An 18895-nucleotide genomic window follows, 5' to 3' on the forward strand; every position below is an offset into this window, starting at 1 on the left:
GGGGGCCCTCTCCAGTGAATTGCGGCGAGAGTGTCGCTCCTTTCCACCGGGGGAAGGCGTCGCGGTCAGGACGGGCATTGGCATTGCCTGCCTGTCCTGAGGCTTGGGGGCTGCTGATGTGCTCCCTCCAGAAGGTGGGGGAAGCTGCTGCCCCCGCGGGGGGGATGGGGCCCGAAGGGCCACTGCCAGGGCTTCACGCGAGACCTGGGTGGCCTTGGATTCCATTCGCGGTGGAGGGCCCCTGCGCACCGCGTCCGAGTACGTGCCTTTCGAAAGAAAGGGGAACCTTTGCTTTGCCTCTGGATAAGATAAGTTTTCTTTTGCCCTTAAGGTGAGGATTTCTTTTTCTTGTCGCCATGAGGGGCAAGAACGAGAGTACGCAGGGTGAGGACCCTTGCAGTTGGCACAGAAAGCTGCCGCTTCACAGATGTCGGCTAGATGGTCGTGGTTGCCGCACATTGCACACGTCTCCTTCGCTCGACAGCTGCGTGATCCATGGCCAAAACGCTGGCAACGGAAGCACCGCTGGGGGTTGGGGACTTAAGGGCAGATGCGGCAGTTAAGGTACCCTGCCTTGATGGTTTCTGGCAGCGTGTTTCAGTCAAAAGTAAGGATTACGTGTTTGGAAGGAATTTCCTCACCATTTTTACGGAATATGATTCGCTTAACGGCAACAACGCCAACACCTTGGAGTCCCTCGAGAAGTTCTTCCTCACTAGTGTGTAAGAAGTCGTCCTCGTAGAGGACCCCACGGATAGTGCTGAGCATGAGGTGAGGGCTAACCGACACTTTAACATCAAGAAAACCAGTCAGCTTCAGGATCGCTTCACTTTGTTTTTTGGTGGTTACCTCCACTAGGAGGTCTCCAGAGTGCTGCTTTTTAGCCTTGTAGGAGAATCCGACAAGGTTTTCGAGTACCTTCGCAACAACAAACGGCGACAGCTTTGCAACAGGTTTTTGTCCATCAAGTGAATGAACGACAAAAAACTTCGTAAATGTTTCTCCTTCAGAATCTTTGTCGATGGTCTTGAGTTCAAGACAACGCCTTTTAAAGGCTTGCCCTGAACGGGGTTTGGAAGAGAGGGCAAAGAGTGTTGAGTATCCGCAGTGCACCGCCCACCACCGAGCCCAACAAGGGGTTACGTAACGCACCATAACAAGAAGGGCTTGGCTGGAAACGTTACGCTAACAGTGCTACCGGGAAACTATACCCAAGTGTGGGTCAAGGCAGAGGTCCATCGCCACCCAAGGTTAGCCCTTGCCGCCAAAGAGGGGTGAAAGGGAAGTAAGAGAAATGAGAGAGAAGTAAAAGAAACAGGAAAGGTAAAAGTGAAAGATCGGAGGGGATAGTAGAAGAAAAGGCGAATAGACTGAATCACCCTGGCCTGGCCTTACCAGGACTCCTGTCTACGAGAAGCGGGGGCCGAAGTGGTGTATTGCCTCACCCGGGGGGCCCCGAAGGGTCCAAACCTACCCTGGGCTCGACTCAACCACCAGGATGCCCTTTTCCCCGGACACGGGAAAGCCACGCACAGCCAGACGTGGGCGGGCGAACCCGCATGGCTCAGGGTCCATGGTGACGCCACTCACCAAACACCTGCTTGCACAGCTGCCCCCTGCGGGGTAGCGGGGAATTGAATTGGTTTCGAGGTTATGTAGCGGGGAATTAAATTTTGTTGAGATCACGTAGCGGGGAATTAAATTGGTGTCGAGGTAATGTAGCGGGGAATTAAATTGTCGTTGAGGTCATGTAGCGGGTAATTGAATTGATGTCGAGGTAACGTAGGGGGAATTAAATTGTTGTTGAGGTCACGTAGCGGAGAATTAAGTTGGTGTTCAGGTCACGTAGCGGGGAATTGAACTGGTGTTGAGGTCACATGATGCCAATTTTCCCACTAAATCTAGCGGGGAAACTAAATTTTCCTGCTAAATTTAGCGCGGTTATGCTGACGCTGCTCGACCCGGAAATGGGTGCAAAACTACCTCCTTGATATAAGAATCCTGAAACATACACAGTGACTAGCACATGGCTCACGCCTGTCAGGACCCGGAGCCCTTTGTCCTGAGTTGATGTTGATGCCAAACTCGCTTTGTCGATTCTCTGAGGTTACAAGATGCATACTGGAGTGACCCTCCTTATATTGATGCAGGATTTCACCACCCAACTTAAAAAGAAGTGCCCCTACCTTTTTACTGTCGTGATCTGGATACCAAACTCTTTCAGATTAATCAATGTTGACAGATAGTTTAATTAGTGCATGTTTTTCAGATTTTATACCTTTTATCTGGAAGCATGAAATCATGTATGCCCGACAGCTTCTTAACTGTCCTCGGAAGTAGTTTTGGCTATAAGATTGCTCTTTCTTCGGTTAGTGTTGCTGCACTTCATATAAATTTATTGCCATTGAGCCGCATGCACAATGTACAAGTAGCTTACGTTTTGTAGTACTTGTTTATCCTGCTGTCTTGCCATTTTTTTGCTAAACCTGTGAACTAACCGGCCAAGATCAGTACTGTCCTGCACAAAGTCAAAAAAGAAGTTCAGTCAACATCACTTTTCTAATGTGCAGGAATACTCCGGTGACAGTGGACTGTCCTCGAAGTTGGAGAGACTGGTGGGAAACCAAGATCTTGTCATCTATGGAGACCCAGCATACCCCTTGAAGCCACTGCTCTTTAAGCCGTACCGCGGTTCTTCCTTAACGCCTACCCAACAGGCCTTCAACTTCGGTATGAGCCGTGTCTGCCAAGCCGTGGAGTGGGGGTTTAGCAAAGTGGTTGCGGAGTTTGCTTTTTTTGGACTTCAAAAAAATCAGAAGCTTCTCCGGCAGCAAGTGGCACAAATGTATAAGGATGGAACAATTCTGTGTAACTGCCACACGGCCATATACGGCAGCCAGGTAACAAGTTATTTCAACCTCGACCCGCCCAGCCTTCAAAAGCATCTGAGGCCAGTGGGAGCGTGAATGTTCTGTATTTTTATTTATTCATTTTATTTCACATACTATTATTCAAGTGTTTAGGAATCTCATAGGAGAGGGAAAAGAACATTTCAAACAAAATATGCAGGGGTAAAACAACAAGGTCACTTGCATTCGCACATACAGGTCTAAATTTCAGGAAGCGTATCAATGTAGAAAAAAAAATTCCTCAGGTTGGCTGCAAGACAACGCTTTTGGACTGTGCATTCCACTCGCATATTGTGTGTGGAAAAAAACAAGTTTTTAAAACACACTTTATTGTATCTGTATTCTTGTAGATGTCAACTTTGCTTATTTCTTGAATTTCTGGACTGCTGAGGTGTAACATACGATGCAGTGTCAATATAAAAAAGTTAAGTAAGAACCATATGCTTTCCAAGCTTAACATTGCTGTACAAGCACCCTACTTTGTCAAAAGAGTGCCATCTTATTGGACATTGTCAACTGCCCAGTCAAATGTTGTGACCATACCCAACCTACATAGTACCAAGGTGGAGGGAGGTAGGCAAACTACTCTGCAAAAGCTTCAGAAAATAAAATAAAAAGTTTTGGGTATGCTTATACTGTTTTGAGGTTAGTCTGCCTTCAACGAGCGACTTACTCTCAGCTGTAGACGATCAATTTAGCTAGTGCAGTACAACTGCTAGCCTGGGGTCTTTAACGTGCACGATACACGACCGCACGCCGGTACGATGCTCAACCAGATCGAAACGGGCAGGGACTTCAGAATTACAGTCTACTGTGGCTGTCTATAAACACAAAAAAAAATCTTGCTCTAAATTACTAATTTGTCGGAGTCACATTCTTCGCAACAGCGTTTTAACAATGCATCTAAGGTTATTTGTAGTGATCAAGCATTTAGAATGCAGCTATCAGTTTCAACATAAATGGGTCAGTTCGTTATCTCAATTTTGATAGATTTGTATTAGAAATACAGTAGGTTCTGTAATATGGTGCCTGTGAGTCCACTAGTTAAATGTGTGTGATTGTTTTTGTACTCTTTTTCAACTCTTGCGTTTTATACGGCTTTCCAAGTTTTGTTCCGTAGTGTGTATACATCTTTAATTGTCTTCCTTTTTTGAATGTATGCTTTCTCTCCAGTCCTGCAATGACCTCATCAAAGTTGCAGTATTTTGAAATAAATAAATAAATAAACAGTGTGGCCGAAACATGGATGTTTTGTTGCGGGTCCATTGGAGACCTTGCAGTACTTTCATTCTACGTTCTTCTGCCTTGGTACAGCATGCCACCCCAACAAGTGAATCGGTGACTTAACGGCTCATCCTCAGTACTCATGTAATCAAAACATACTCAGTATTTAGGCAGTCACCTATGCGGTCAGGTCCTGTTCCTAGGTTGGGTGTGACTCGTCATCTGACCAGGTAATAGGCTGATCTCGCCAAGCATTAGGCGCATGCGTGGCGATGCCATAACTTTAGTACACAAGAGGCACACGAGATGGCTCATGTTGTCTCGTGCTATGCACATGCAGAGCCCCAGTGAGGTTGTCGCACCTACAGGAAGACTAAAGTTCCTTTGATGCATTGCGGCAACGGCGGAGTAGTCAAAATGGTTGGTGAGGTTGGTTTATTGAAACAACATCACTGGGCTAGGATGGCACTCCTCCCTTAGGGTGCTTGCACAGCAATGCTTTTCACCTACTTCAATGTTCTAGAAAGCAGGCCCTCTGGTATATTGAGAAAGGACTGCTGCTGAGCGGCAGAAAGACGGCGTTCCTCGGCTCGCTCTTGCCTTTCTTCCTGCCGTTCCGGAGCACGCAGCCTGCGCTCCTCGGCCCGTTCATCTGCCCTATGGCGCATCTCCTCTTCTCGTGCACGAGACTCGAGCAGAGAACGTTCTTTTTCTTATGCAAGGCGGCTCTCTTCCAGGGAAAGCCACCTAGCCTCTAAAATGAGTTATTTTCCTTGATAGAGGAGTCGTATTTCATTCGCTTCTCTAAATAATCATAGTCCATATGGTCCTGCTTTCTTTTTTCCTGTTGAATGAACCATGAAAAAAGTGAAAGCCGTTTACAACTCCCTGTAACGCCGAATTGGAGCGCAGCTCCTGAGGAGGAGGAGGGAAGGGTACTGAGGGTAGGGTAGACCCCTCCTTCTCCTCCTCCTCCTCCTTCTTCTCCTCCTCCCCTCATTCTTTAATATGCTCCGGGGGTTACCTGACCTCGGGGGTAGGGGGTCACGTGACCTCGGGGGGGGGGGGTGTCGCATGACTGGGGGGAGGGAGGTAACGTGACCTCGGGGGTAGGGGGTCAAGTGACCTCGGGGGGGGGGGGGTGTCGCATGACTGGGGGGAGGGAGGTAACGTGACCTCGGGGAGGGGGGCCACGTGATCTTGGGGGGTCACGTGACCTGGGTGGTCACGTGACCTCGGGGGTCACGTGACCTTGAATGGGGTCACGTGACCTCGGAGGTCATGTGACCTGGCGGTCACGTGACCTTGGGAGGGGCTACGTGACCTTGAGGTGACCTTGGGAGGGGTCGCGTGACCTTGGGGTGACCTTGGTTACACCGACGGCGACGCCGACGCCGCTCAAGCCGGAAACGGGCGCCTAAGAGCTGCGCTCTAAAAATAAATGTGTGCCTGATCATAAGGCAGACTTGACAACAAAAGCCTTAGTAGCGGCTAAATATACTGCTGACCAGCCCTTACCACGCCTTGGCTCGTTCCGACTAGTGGGGCACGGTGAAGCGGCTGCCGAGTCCCCTTGTCCAACTTCGCCCCATGCCGTGTCGGGCTGGCCAGTGCCCTCCCCACTCCTTCCTGGGGGAACAGCTGGGCTTGCGGCATTCTCGGTGGTCAAAATTAGGGTAAACAGCTCTTCTGCCGTTGCCTGTTCGCCGGCGCCTGCAATTTAAACGGTTTTTCGGAAAAACTTGATGCTCGACCTGGCTCGACCCAGGCGTCAATGACGGTGAGCTTTTGGACCTTTCGTCACACGCTGTATTCCGCAAAGACCATCGGAGCAGAGGAGGAGGTATATTAATCGCTGTCCCTTCAGGACTCAGAGCGATACGCCGCGATGATTTGGAACACCCTGAAGTTCAAGCGCTGTTTCTCGAACTATTGCTGCCACGCGGTACGATACTTCTCGGCTGCGTTTATTGTCCACCTCACAACAAAGAATCTGCGTACAAACACCTTGACGCGGCAATGACCCGTGCAGCAAAAAAGACGTACAAAGACATCCTGATAATGGGCGACTTCAACGCTCATATCGACTGGTGGGGTCATGACGAGGCAGTTCCTGGCGACCGAGTCGGTGACCTTCTTCTTTACGCAGTGTCTTCCGCCGGACTCTACCAGGTATGTCGGGCACTTACACACACGTCAAACGACGGCAATACTAGCTTCCTTGATTTGGCGTTCGTTTCGGACATTGTGAAAGAAAGTTAGGGCTTGCAATGTCATTCCCGGCCTCACCGGAAGTGACCACTCCGTAATTGAGCTGACATACTTCATCACGCTGTCCCGCACGGGACGGATCGCCCGAACTTTTTGGAATTATGTCAACACAGATCAGGCCCATATGTCCCAACTGGCCCACCTTGTTCCGTGGTGTATCATCCCACAGGGTTCGAGTGTGTATTAAACTACGACCTCTGGTGCGACCTTGTCGCCGCTATTCAGCAAGAGTGCGTTCCAAGCACCTCAAGTTTAGCGCGACGAAAGCGGTCCCCATGAATGACCACTGATTTACTGAAGATGGCCTGTAGGAAGCGGACTCTGTTTAAAAAAGCTGCCCGCCCGCACTGTCCTGTCTTATTCCAAGAAGCTAAGCAGCTCCAAAGGCATCTGAAAACCGCAATTGACGTTGCATTTAAGAACTATTCACGCATCATCGCCGGAAAGATCAAGGACGATCCTTAGCTGTTTTGGGCATTCATTTGTCGACAGCGGTCCACCCCTCACAAACCGTGCTTCCTATCCGGTGATCGCCGCGTAACGGCTCCCCGAGATATTGCCCTACTCTTCGCCACACAGTTCTCGTCGGTCTACGGTAGCCACTCAGGTGAACTCGATGTAGACACGCTTGTAGATGAAGTGGAAGCAAGCACCATCTGCCCACCACTGTACTCTCCACCATTCAGTTTTCTCCTGACGATCTACAAAGTGCCATCGAAAGCCTCAAGTCATCACACTCCGTCGGACCTGACCACCTTGCTCCCACTTTCCTCAAGCTGCGTTAACCTCTCATCTCGCATCCTCTGCTGAACATGCTGCAATCGTTTGCAGACAATGGTTTTGTTCCGGACACATGGAGGCGGGCTTTCATCTCCCCCATTCACAAGGGCAGAGGAAAATCAACATACTCTGCATGCAACTACCGCCCAGTGTCCGTCACGTCTATACTGTGTCGGACGTTTGAGCGCATGATCAACAGTAAGTTGCTTGAATTCTACGAGGAAAACAACGTCCTTTTTCCCACACAGCACGGCTTCAGGAAGAACAGGAGCTGTGAAACAGCACTGGCTACGATCATGCACTACATCAGTGACAACCTTGACCGTGGTATTTCAACTGATATGGTGCAACTAGATTTTAGCAATGCGTTTGACACGCTGAACCATGCTATACTCCTTCGGAAACTAGGAAGGGCAGGTGTCCGCAGTCCTCTGCTTCGGTGATTAGCTCGGTTCCTTACTGGCCGCACACACCAGGTCCGCTTCCAAGGATCCCGTTCCGAGAGCCTCGCCGTCTCAGCAGGGGTACCTCAGGGATCTGTCCTTGGCCCTACTCTGTTCTCCACGTACACCAACGATCTTTCCCAATCTATCGACACGCAGATAGTCCAATATGCTGACGACATCACTCTGCTTGCACGAACTACACCTCACGCAAGCTGTCCCAACCTTCAGCGGAACCTGTCTATAGTGCAGCAGTGGTTCGACTCAAGCTGCCTTCTTCTTAACCCATCCAAGTGTGCAGTCATGCGGGTCAGTCACAGCCGCAGCTCAGGAGCCCCTTTGTACACCGTGTCTGCAATACCTCTCACATCGGTCAGATCATTACCAATTCTGGGTGTGACGTTCACCCCTAACTTAACATTCTCTCTGCACCTTGCCAATGCTGTTGCCAAAGCCCGACGTCTTTTGGGATTCGTGACACGAGTTTCCAAAGCGTGCGGTCCTGACACCTTCCGTGTTCTATACACCGCGCTCGTTCTTCCGCATCTCGAGTACTGTAGTGCGGTGTGGTGCCCACATCAAACTAATTTGGTTGACAGCCTGGAAAGCGTGCAGCGGCGTGCTACTCGGACATACTTAACTCGCCAACACAACCCTGCGTTGCCCTACGACAGTCGGCTTAAGAATCTCAAATGGCATTCCCTGGCTCATCGGAGAAGAGTCGCCAGGGTGGGCCTTACCTGCCGACTCCTCGACGGCTCACTCACCTTTGAGTGAGCCGTCGAGGAGTCGGCAGGTAAGGCCGTACCCAGAAAAAAATTTCGGGGGGGGTTTTCGGGGACAACGGCGGCCATTTTGTCTTATTTTCGCTTATGAATCATGTGCATCGGTGGTATATAATGGAGAGTTATAGCAAACCGAAGAACCGGTCCCGGTTTGGTACCCGGTAGCCGACCGGTGCCACTGCGCGTGCGCAGAGGTGGAGATTAAAATCGGCTGGCTGCAAGTGCACCGACCAGGGCCGTACCCAGAAAAAAATTTCGGGGGGGGGGGGTCAGAACCCCCTATCCCCCCCCCCCCCTGGTTACGGCCCTGCTCAAAGGGATGTACCTTGCGACCATCCCAAGGATTAACAAGAGATCGGGACAGCCTGAACTTATTCGAGCGCGTACCAAACACCACAGTTCCACGCCGATCTTAGCCGGCATCGAGGACTTCATCTCGGCCCCGCTCAGGATACGTTCGCCGCTTCCACAGGACCGCACTGAATCTGTGTCGATGTGTCGCTTGTTTTCAAAGCACCTACAGCAGCAGGCGTCATAACAGTGCTGTAATGTAGTGTGTGTAGTGTGTGTTTGTGTGTGTGTTCTTATGGGTATACGAGGGAGTCAACTTAAACTCTACATTTCACCCTCATTTTTCTTTTAAAACATTTTGGGTTGCGGCCCTGTGTACAAATTTGGTATATGTGTGCGTGTGCGTGTGTTGTTTTTCAAATCCTGGGTGGCGGGCTGGCAGGCGCACTTGTGTACGGGTTTTAACCTTTCTGCACAGCCGTGCACGCCACCCAGGATCACATTTTTGTATGCAAATAAATATTAATATTATTATTACCACACGTCGGTCTTTCGTTGCGATGCTTGTTCTGGGTGGGCGTGCGCTCGATCTTCCTGGCGTCGGGAAAGCAGAAGCGCTGGGGTTCACGTCGGGGTGGTGCCGAGACCTGGCGGTGAGCATGGGGCGGTCGACGGGCAATGGTGGCGTAGGGCAGTGTCGGTTCTTCGGGTGCGGCCACGGTGACAGGGGCATTTGGTAGGAACACTCGCTGAACCTCGTCTCGGACGACCTCGGCAATGGAGATTGAGGCCGGGCGTTCAGCAGTCGGCAGAAGCTTCTTAAGCTCCTCCCGGACGATGTCGCGAAGGCTGGGGATGCTAGGGCTAATGGCGTAGCCCGATGCACAAGCAGCAGCGACGCTCGTGTGCCGATGGTAGGGGCTGGCTCTTGCGAGGAGGGCACGTTCCATGTTCGTGGCCTCTGTGACGAAGATCTCTACGGGGGATGGGGGTTTGCGAACAAGACCACCGAAGATGTCATCCTTGACACCTCGCATTAGGATCCGCAGCTTCTTTTCGTCGGTGGCGCGAGCGACCAGGCGCAAAACATCCTCGACGAAACTGGTGATAGTCTGGTTTGGTCCTTGTGTCCTCATTCAAAGAAGGCCCTCGGCCTTCTCCCGTCGATATTGGTTGGCGAATGTCTGTCTCAGTGGACCCTTGCAGGCGTTCCACGAGATCAAGGAAGTCTCGCGATTCTCGAACCAGTGCCTGGCCGTCCCTTCGAGCGCAAAGTAAAGACTCTGCAGGCGCTGTTCGTCCGTTCGTCGGTTGTGCTGGGCCACTCGCTCGTACCGGTGTAGCCAGTCCTCGATGTCTTCATAAGGCTCACCGTGGAAGGACGCGGGCGTACGGGCAGCGACGGGTAGGACAAGAACGGGTGGAGTTGTCATCGTCGCGGTCTTCTTCTTTGGTTTTTGCGGCAGGGGTCCGAGTTCCGGGGGTAGGCCTTGGTTACGGCGATTTGACCGGGCCTTGGTCTGGTCTTCTGCGAAGGGTAGCCTCCCAGGGCTGAGCACGTCACTCGGCCGGCGTGTTTTCGGAGGGGTACGGTCCACGGGCATAGAATGCAAATACCCCGCACCTCCACCAAAATGTCACGAATGACAAGTGACTGAGTATAACTGAGTAAACTGAACGTTTAGTGGGGCGAACTTGTGCCCAGAATTAAAAGGAAAAAGAAAGATAACAACAGAGCGTCGCGGGCGTCGAAGCAGCGGGATCGAACGCTGAGGCGAAAACGGACTCTGGTTCGCCACGCGGAGCCCCTTATGTACATGCGTAAGCTTCTGGAATAATCGGCGTGGAATGTTCGACGCGTAGAACATTCGGGCCTCGAACACGCCCAACAGGATTCTCGAATTTAACAGAAAACTAAATAGCAGGAATAACAAAAGATGCGTCACTCCCAGGAATCGAACCCTGCCTTTTCGCGTGGGAGGCAGGCGCGATAACCGTTTAACGCGCGCGCTGCCTCCTTGGCCACGCGCGCGCTGCCTCCTTAGCCAGCTGCGCGCGCGGCAATATACGAAATGTCCCTAATGAAATTAGACATCCCGGTCCTTTGTGCAACACTGTTGGAAGGTGGAGCACAATAATTCCTATTTTAATGCGCTCACTTTTTTCGTTAAAACGGCTTCACCCATCAAGGCCGACGGCCCCCGCCACCACTTCCGCGCCACCGCTGCCGCTGCCGTCCCCGTTCCTCTGGTTCTCCGTTCGTCCGCGGTAGGGCGAGCGGCGGGCTGGAGTTGCAGATGGACGGTTGTTCATCACTTGACATCGGACAGTTAACAAAACTAAACATGTGGTTTCGATCAAAAACTTGCCGAAGGTCATTGAAAACAACCACGAAATCAGTAATTGTTATACCGATTGAGCACATGGGAAGCGCAGCAATGCGCCAAAGATTCCACTCGTGTAACAGGCTCAAGGCCAACGGTGGAAAAATAAGAGTGATTAGATTATCATCCCAATTTCTCCACTGCTAGCCACGCGCGTGTTGCACGAGTATTAACTTTAGCGCTCCCCTGCACTCCACCACGAGCCTCAAGTCGATTTAAGGTTGACTAATTTAGTGGTTTTTGAATAACGCTCAGCAAGATTCTAATCATAACCACGTGTTAATTTTCACTGGTTAAAACAGTTAATAAATATATTTTATTTAACAATCTCACGTAACGTGAGGAGAATCCTTATATTATGCCCCCTGGCCGAATTGTTCACCTGCACAAACCGCATCAGCGTACCTTACCAGCATAGGTTGAAATAAATGTGCTCGAATTATAACCAAACTCTCTGCATACTTGATGAATGTTATCGAAAACCCCATCGTTCAGTAAGGGCGGATTCCAGCTTTCAAACTACGTGGACTCCATATGACTCAATGTTCTCGAATGAGCCCAACATTGCTACTAAAATATCAATTTTGTTCTTAGGTTTTATTTTTCTTTGATAATCTTTTTTAGATATCTGCGGTGTCCTATTTTGTATTTATTTGAAAAATAGAATAGTACTAGTAGTTATTTTTGTGATAATTAAATATTACATTTCTGGTAACATATCGCATTTTAAAACTCCCGCTAGAAAGTTTGATCGCTCATATTTGGTTCAATGGCAGAGCAGACATTCAGAGGTAATAGACCAGTGTCCAAAGTCTTAGGCCCCAGCGATAAATATTCGCAGTAAAAATCTCAAACGCAGGCTCTTATTAAGACTGGAGCTGCGCATAAAACGAGATGTTTGCTTTATGCACCACTCGGCATCGGTGTTGTTCTTGGAGCTTCGATACTTGATTTCTGACGTTCTTGCGCCACGATATGTGCGAAAATGACTGGAAAAACAGGGTTTGTAACAAGCGCAGCTCCCCTACTGTGCCATGGCGTCAGCATAAACAAACATGGCGACGCCCATGGAACAAAGCAGACATGTGTTTATAATTTGTTGCGAAAGTTGAGATTAATATCACTTCTGCGTGGCTTCATGTCTGAGCACTTCCTATGCGTGTTGAAAAAACTTCTCAGTTTCATACGTACTAATTTTTTTTTCTAAGTAGTCGATCTATCTTGTTCTTGAGTATCTTCGTTACAGACAATTAATTCTTTGTGAACGTTCATTATTGTTAAAACAATTTCGAGTCCCCTGGCATCTCCAGAAGAAACACAATTCCCGACTCTATGTAACGACAGCTCAATGGCGACTGATTAGAATGGAAACAAAAATTAAAGCGACCACATAAAGTGTTTTGCGATTGGCGGCGCCAGCTGCTGTGTTTGTGCAAGGTGCCTTTAAGAGCTTTGCAGTTAGTATAGTATTTAGAGGATCTGTGCTTTAAGGAGATGTATAAAAGACAATTATATTCTCGTGCGTGAAAGCCGGTGTCGTGTGCCCTTTGCAGTACTCGTGATGTCGTGCCACTGCGGTCCCCGTCTACTCTGCCCTACACGCCGCGACTTCTGCTCCCGCTCCTCGGACTGGAGCTGCGAGGGATGGCGATGTCTGGCAAAGGAAGGAAAACTGAGGGAGCGCCGTGTTGAAACGCCTGAGAATCTCACAATACCCCGAAGTGCTGGCGGCGAGTGCGAGACAAAGTGTTATCGCGCTTTACCATAGATGGCGTGCTTGTGCGGTAGCAAGTGATAGCGCCGCGACGCTATTACACTCTCACCGTGATCACGTGGGTCTTTGCGTACGAACGCCGCTGAATTTTTTACGAAAGGGGCGCAATACGCCGTCCTTTCTTATTTCAGACGCAGCCGATGTTACCAGCTGGTGGAACAAATGAGATAGAGTAAAAAATCACAATCATAGTGTTCGTTGTGTTAGAGAGAAAGGGAAGAGCGTAATGACTTTCGCTTGTGATGCTGCTTGGTTGATCCAATTAGCTCGTAGCGTCGTTTGCGTCTGGACTTAAGCTGAAACCAAGCCTGGCAGCTACCGCTGTAAATCAAACGTGCTAAATGCTTGCACGTTCTCGTCACCTTGGATCTCGCTGTTTAAGAACCAACACACACGACAACGGTTGCCAACCAGACAAAATTAGAGCATAAAATTTCGTTCGAGGCGCGGTACACAATACTCGTACATTATCTACTTGTAGATTAATCAGACGCCGAAACAGCAAAGACTCTTTAACTGATGAGCATGGATGAGCATCCATTTAATAGGTTATTTCACCTAGCGTTGGGGTTTAATTGACAGACTACTAAGAAACTTTTACATCAGAATCGCATACATCGATATATATTACACCTTCAAGGTGCCAGTAGTGGCCATGCTCCGCATCCGATGCCCAAAGCGAAAAGTTTAGCGAGTCTGCTCAGCATGTGCTGCCCTCTTAATTCACAAACTGCATCGTCTCTTTTCACGACGCCTCCAAGCTTCGCGCCCGCACCGACAGCTGTCACCACTTGTGAATGAACTAATTCATTTCTGTGGCAAGTACCAGTACTTTTTATTTCTTTGGGTAGATACTGAATATAGTTTGGAACAAAATACCAGTAGAGTTGTGAAACAAGTAGTTCTACCCCAAAAGCAAACTAATTAGCCTATACGGGGATATCCCCATACGGCCACTTTATTTTGAATGAAAAAAAATTGCCGCACCAAATCATTGCAGTGTGACCTGTGAAAACTCTTCACCGCCGATTTGGCGGTGCTACAAGTAAAGGCGTGTTATTGGAAAACAAATTTACCCCTCAGTCTTTAACACCCGGATGATATTTTTCCCCATTTGTTGTGAATAGTAATATTGGTTACTTTATTCCCCCTGTAGTAACGAACGCAAATTTGTTTCCACGGCTTGGTGAGTCAAGACTCACGACTGTCAAGTTTTTACTTTCTTACAAATTCTAAATATTGATACTTTGCGCGATTAAGATCAGTTGAAAGTGGAAGCGATGAAAACGGTTCTCACTTCGAAAATGCTCCTGGGACGTATATTTCTAACGTATATTTATTTGCAGGAATATTTAAATATAAAATAAAAGAAATGCCCGAGTGCCTGTGATTATTACAGATGGCTCAAGCTATACCATGAAAAATTGTAGACTTATACTGGTCGTCTCATTGTTTGCAAAATTATTAGAGCAAGGATGAGAGGCTAATTGGTTTATTATCTAGATGAGACGAGCTTGCCGATCGTCATTGTGGGTTTCAGCAGAAAAAAAAAGATTCACCTAAAATTCTGTTAATCAATCGGAAAATAAAACTAAGCAGCAACTTCGAAAACGAGCTATTCGAAAGAATGTTCCTAATTTTTGCAAATATCTTAAACCCACGCAGGGGGCACCTGTGAAAGCAGGTGTTTGGTGAGGTGAACCACGGACCCCGAACCACGCGGGTTCGCCCGCCCACGTCTGGCTGTGCGTGGCTTTCCCGTGTCTGGAGAAAAGGGCATCCTGGTGGTTGAGCCGAGCCCGGGGTAGGTTTGGACCCTTCGGGGCCCCCCGGGTGAGGCAATACACCACTTCGGCCCCTGGTTCTCCTAGACGGGAGTTCTAGTAAAGCCCGGCCAGGATGATTCAGTCTAGTCGCCACTCCTTTTACTATCCCCTCCCTTCTTTCACCTTTGTCTTCTCCTTCTTTTCACTCTTCTCATTTCTCTTCTTTCCTTTTCAACTTCTTTGGCGGCAAGAGCTAACCTTGGGTGGTGACAGATACCCTCGTCCAGATCCACACTTGGTTATAGTTTCTGGGTAGCGCTAATAGAGTAATGCTTCCAGCAAAGCCATATTTGTTTTGGGGTGTTAACTATTCCCTCGTTGGGCTCCGTGGTGGGCGGCGCGCCACAGATTCTGAACACCCTTTGCCTCTTTATGGCTCCCCTCTCTTCTAAACCCCGAGCAGAGCGACCCCCAAAAAGGGTTCGCCCCGCTCCCCCTACTTTTGAAAAAGCCAAAGAACCCTACACCTTTTCACGTTTTCTTGTACTTCACGCTGCGAACGACTGTCTACCGTTATCAAAGATGTCACCTCTCCTTGTCTCTAAGGTCCTAGAGCAGACGATCGGAAAGAATTACAAGGCAAAAAAAACTTGCTGGGGACCTCCTCGTTGAGGTAGAAAATAAAACTCAAAGCACAGCATTGATCAAGTTGACTAGCTTAGGCGAACACCAAGTTTGTGTAACCCCGCACCGCACTTTGAATATATGTCCGCGGCGTCATCTCTGAGGATGACCTCCTTCAGTGTACTGAAGATGAAATCCTTGAAGGGCTCCGTCGGAGTGCTGTTGTAGCCGTGCGGCGAATCACCCTACGACGAGACGGACAGGAGATACCAACCCGACACCTAGTCCTCACTTTTGAACTCCACTCTCTGCCTTCCACCGTGAAGGCAGGGTATCTAAACTGCAGAGTTCGTCCTTTCGTTCCAAACCCATAGCGGTGCTTTCGTTGCCAGCGTTTTGGGCATGGCTCCCGAAACTGCCGCGGTCGAGAAACTTGTGCGAAATGTAGTGCCACTGACCACGTCGCTGACATATGCGAAAACGACCATAAATGCATAAACTGTGGCGGACCACACCCCGCATTTTCACGCACATGTCCGAAATGGAAGGAAGAAAAGGAGATAATTACATTTGAGGTCAAACACAATCTCAGCTACCAAGACGCTAAGAACAGCTTGCCTCAAGGCAAGGGGTTCATATGCCGAGGCAGTGCGAAGGGGACCCCCACTGTCTATGGCATCCGTGGAGACGCAGACTTCCCCGGAAGACCTGCCATCTCAACAAGGGTCCTCTTACATACGTCCGAAGACGCTGGGCAACCCACCGCCTTCATGCCCCAATGAGGTTGTGCCCTCTAAGGAGGGTGCTGCACCCTCCAAGGAGCCAGACGTGCAGTCACCCGCACCAGCTGGCCCTTCTGGCCGGGGTCGGAAGCTGCCTCCCCGTGCCTCTGGCAGCTCTTCAAAGCCTGGGCGGTCAGATCCATCTCTGCCGCCCAAAGGACCCAAGGTCTCATTGGATGAGAAAATGGATGTGAGCATCCCGCTCTCCGATGAGGACCTTTCTCTCTCTGGATCAGGGTCTGTTTCCTCGGCCTCCTGCGAGGCTGGAGGACGGCCTAAGGACACCGTAAAAAAGAAAACTATCCCACGAATTGTGACACCAAAAGACACATAAACTACATTTCACAATTCTTGTATAACACACTTATTGAAGCGTTTCCTTTATTGAACATAAATGTCTCTCTTCCTTCAATGAAACTGCAGAGGCCTCCTGCCTAACTACGGTGATGTGAGCTATCTTTTAGAGGATCACTGGCCCATTGTATGTTGCTTACAGGAAACGCACCTTAAGACCACCCACACTAATATTTTAAAACACTTCCAGGTGTTTCGTAGGGACCGCACACATGCAGCTCACGCAGCTGGAGATGTTGCGGGTTGTGCAACGTTCAGTTCCTTCTAACGAGATAGCCCTGCGGACTTCACTGGAGGCAGTGGCTACACGCATTTTGTTAGACCGAATAATTACAGTCTGTTCTTTGTATGTACCTCCCAATTATCATTTACATATGGAGGAGCTAGAAGATCTTGTTAATCAACTTCCTTCACCTTTCTTACTTTTAGGAGATTTTAATGCGCACAATCCCCTGTGGTGTAGTGACAGACGGGATTCTAGAGGGGCCCTTGTTGAACGTTTTTTGCTTTCTGCGGGATTGTGCCTGCTGAACACAAATGAATCTACATATTTTAGCTCAGCAACTCACACTTTCACTTCCATTGACCTATCTATTTGTCACCCATCATTATTCCCATTGCTTTCATGGAAGGTCATCCCGAATCCTCACGGAAGTGACCACTTCCCCATCATCTTAGAATTTAACAATCTTCCCATGACAGTCCATACACGCTCTCCTCGTTGGAAATTCGAAAATGCCAACTGGCCTTCTTTCAAAGAATCATCTCTTTTTGCCTGCACATCACTCGACGATCTCGATATTAATAGAGCCACTGAACATATCACTCAGCATATTTTACAAGCTGCCATTCTCTCCATGCCCATGACGTCCTCGCATCTACCCAGGAGACCAAAGCCCTGGTGGAACAAAGATTGTCGTTTGGCCAAAAAAGAACAAAATCGAGCGTGGTGTATATTTAGGCGCTACCCTACAACACACAATCTTATTGAATTTAAAAGAAAAAGGTCTAGGCGAGGTGAATTCGAAGACAAGATAAGAAAAAAAGTTTTAGAGGGTACGCTTCTTCAATTAACAGCACTGTATCTGCGAAGGAAGACTGGGATCGCGTACATAAAATTGACGGCTCTTACCGGGCATTCACTGTCCCACTCTTGAGTCGGAATGGAGTTTGTCCTGCAAGCCTTGAGGAACAGGCTAACATACCCGGTGAGCACTTCGAGTATGTCTCTAGTTCCGAACATTACACCCAAACGTTCCAGCGATACAAGATCAAAGCAGAAAAAAAAGCTGTTATCACATCAGGTGGCACGCACGAACCCTATAATACCCTATTTACATTATATGAACTTCAAATGGCACTTCTTTGTTCCAAACAAACTGCCCCTGGACCAGATGGTATTCATTATAAAATGCTCGAACATTTTTATCCTTCCACTATGGAGCTAATTTTGTACCTTTTTAATAGAGTTTGGCTCGAGGGCCACTTTCCGTCCTCCTGGAAGATCGTTGTGGTTGTGCCAGTGCTGAAGCCCGGCAAAGATCCCTCTTGTGCATCTAGTTACAGACCAATAGCTCTAACTAGCTGTCTTTCCAAGACATTAGAAAGGATGATTAACAAGAGACTCATGTTTTTTCTAGAATGAAACAACTGCCTTGATAAGTTCCAGTGTGGCTTTCGTTCAGCACGGTCCACTGTCGATCATCTCGTCCGCTTTGAGACCTTCGTACCTGAGGCGTTTGTCAACAGGCAACAGTGTCTCTCCATCTTCTTTGATTTAGAAAAAGCATACGACACGGTCTGGCGTTACGGCATATTGCAAGATTTATTCGATCTTGGTTTCCGTGGCCGAATGTTGAGTGCTATACAGAGTTACCTGCAGCACCGTACTTTCCGAGTAAGACTGAGGAAAACTCTCTCTAAGGAATTTTTACAGGAGAATGGAGTCCCTCAGGGGGGTGTACTGAGTGTCACACTTTTTATCGTCAAACTTAATTCCATTGGCCGTGCAATTCCTCCTTCAGTACAATATTATTTATATGTTGATGATCTCCAGATCTCCGTTTCATCCTGTAATCCCTCGATTTGTGAACGTCGCGTCCAACTTGCGGTCACTAATTTGGTCAGATGGGCCGATGGTGGGACCATCGGTAAATCAGGTGAAGAGAATAAATACAAAAGCCTCTATACTAACAGCAGAGCTTTACGGTTTGTTGTTAGCTGTTGATTACATAATCAAAAAACGCCTTTCTCACGCTGTAATCTACACCGACTCTTTAAGCTCTCTGAAGGCTGTCGCATCAATGAACCGTGTAAAAAACTCACTGGTTTCCAAGTTAAAATACAAGATAATCCTGGCTGCATCGAAAAATGTTGACATAGTCTTATGCTGGGTTCCTAGCCATGTTGGCATTCTTGGAAATGAAGCAGCTGATTGTGCAGCGAGCTCTGATAATGATCGAGAAATTGACAGGCACCAAATACCCTACGAAGATTACCACAGCTCTC

The sequence above is a fragment of the Ixodes scapularis genome, unplaced genomic scaffold, assembly GCF_016920785.2.
Source record: "Ixodes scapularis isolate PalLabHiFi unplaced genomic scaffold, ASM1692078v2 PGA_scaffold42__2_contigs__length_573088, whole genome shotgun sequence".
NCBI lineage: Eukaryota > Metazoa > Arthropoda > Arachnida > Ixodida > Ixodidae > Ixodes > Ixodes scapularis.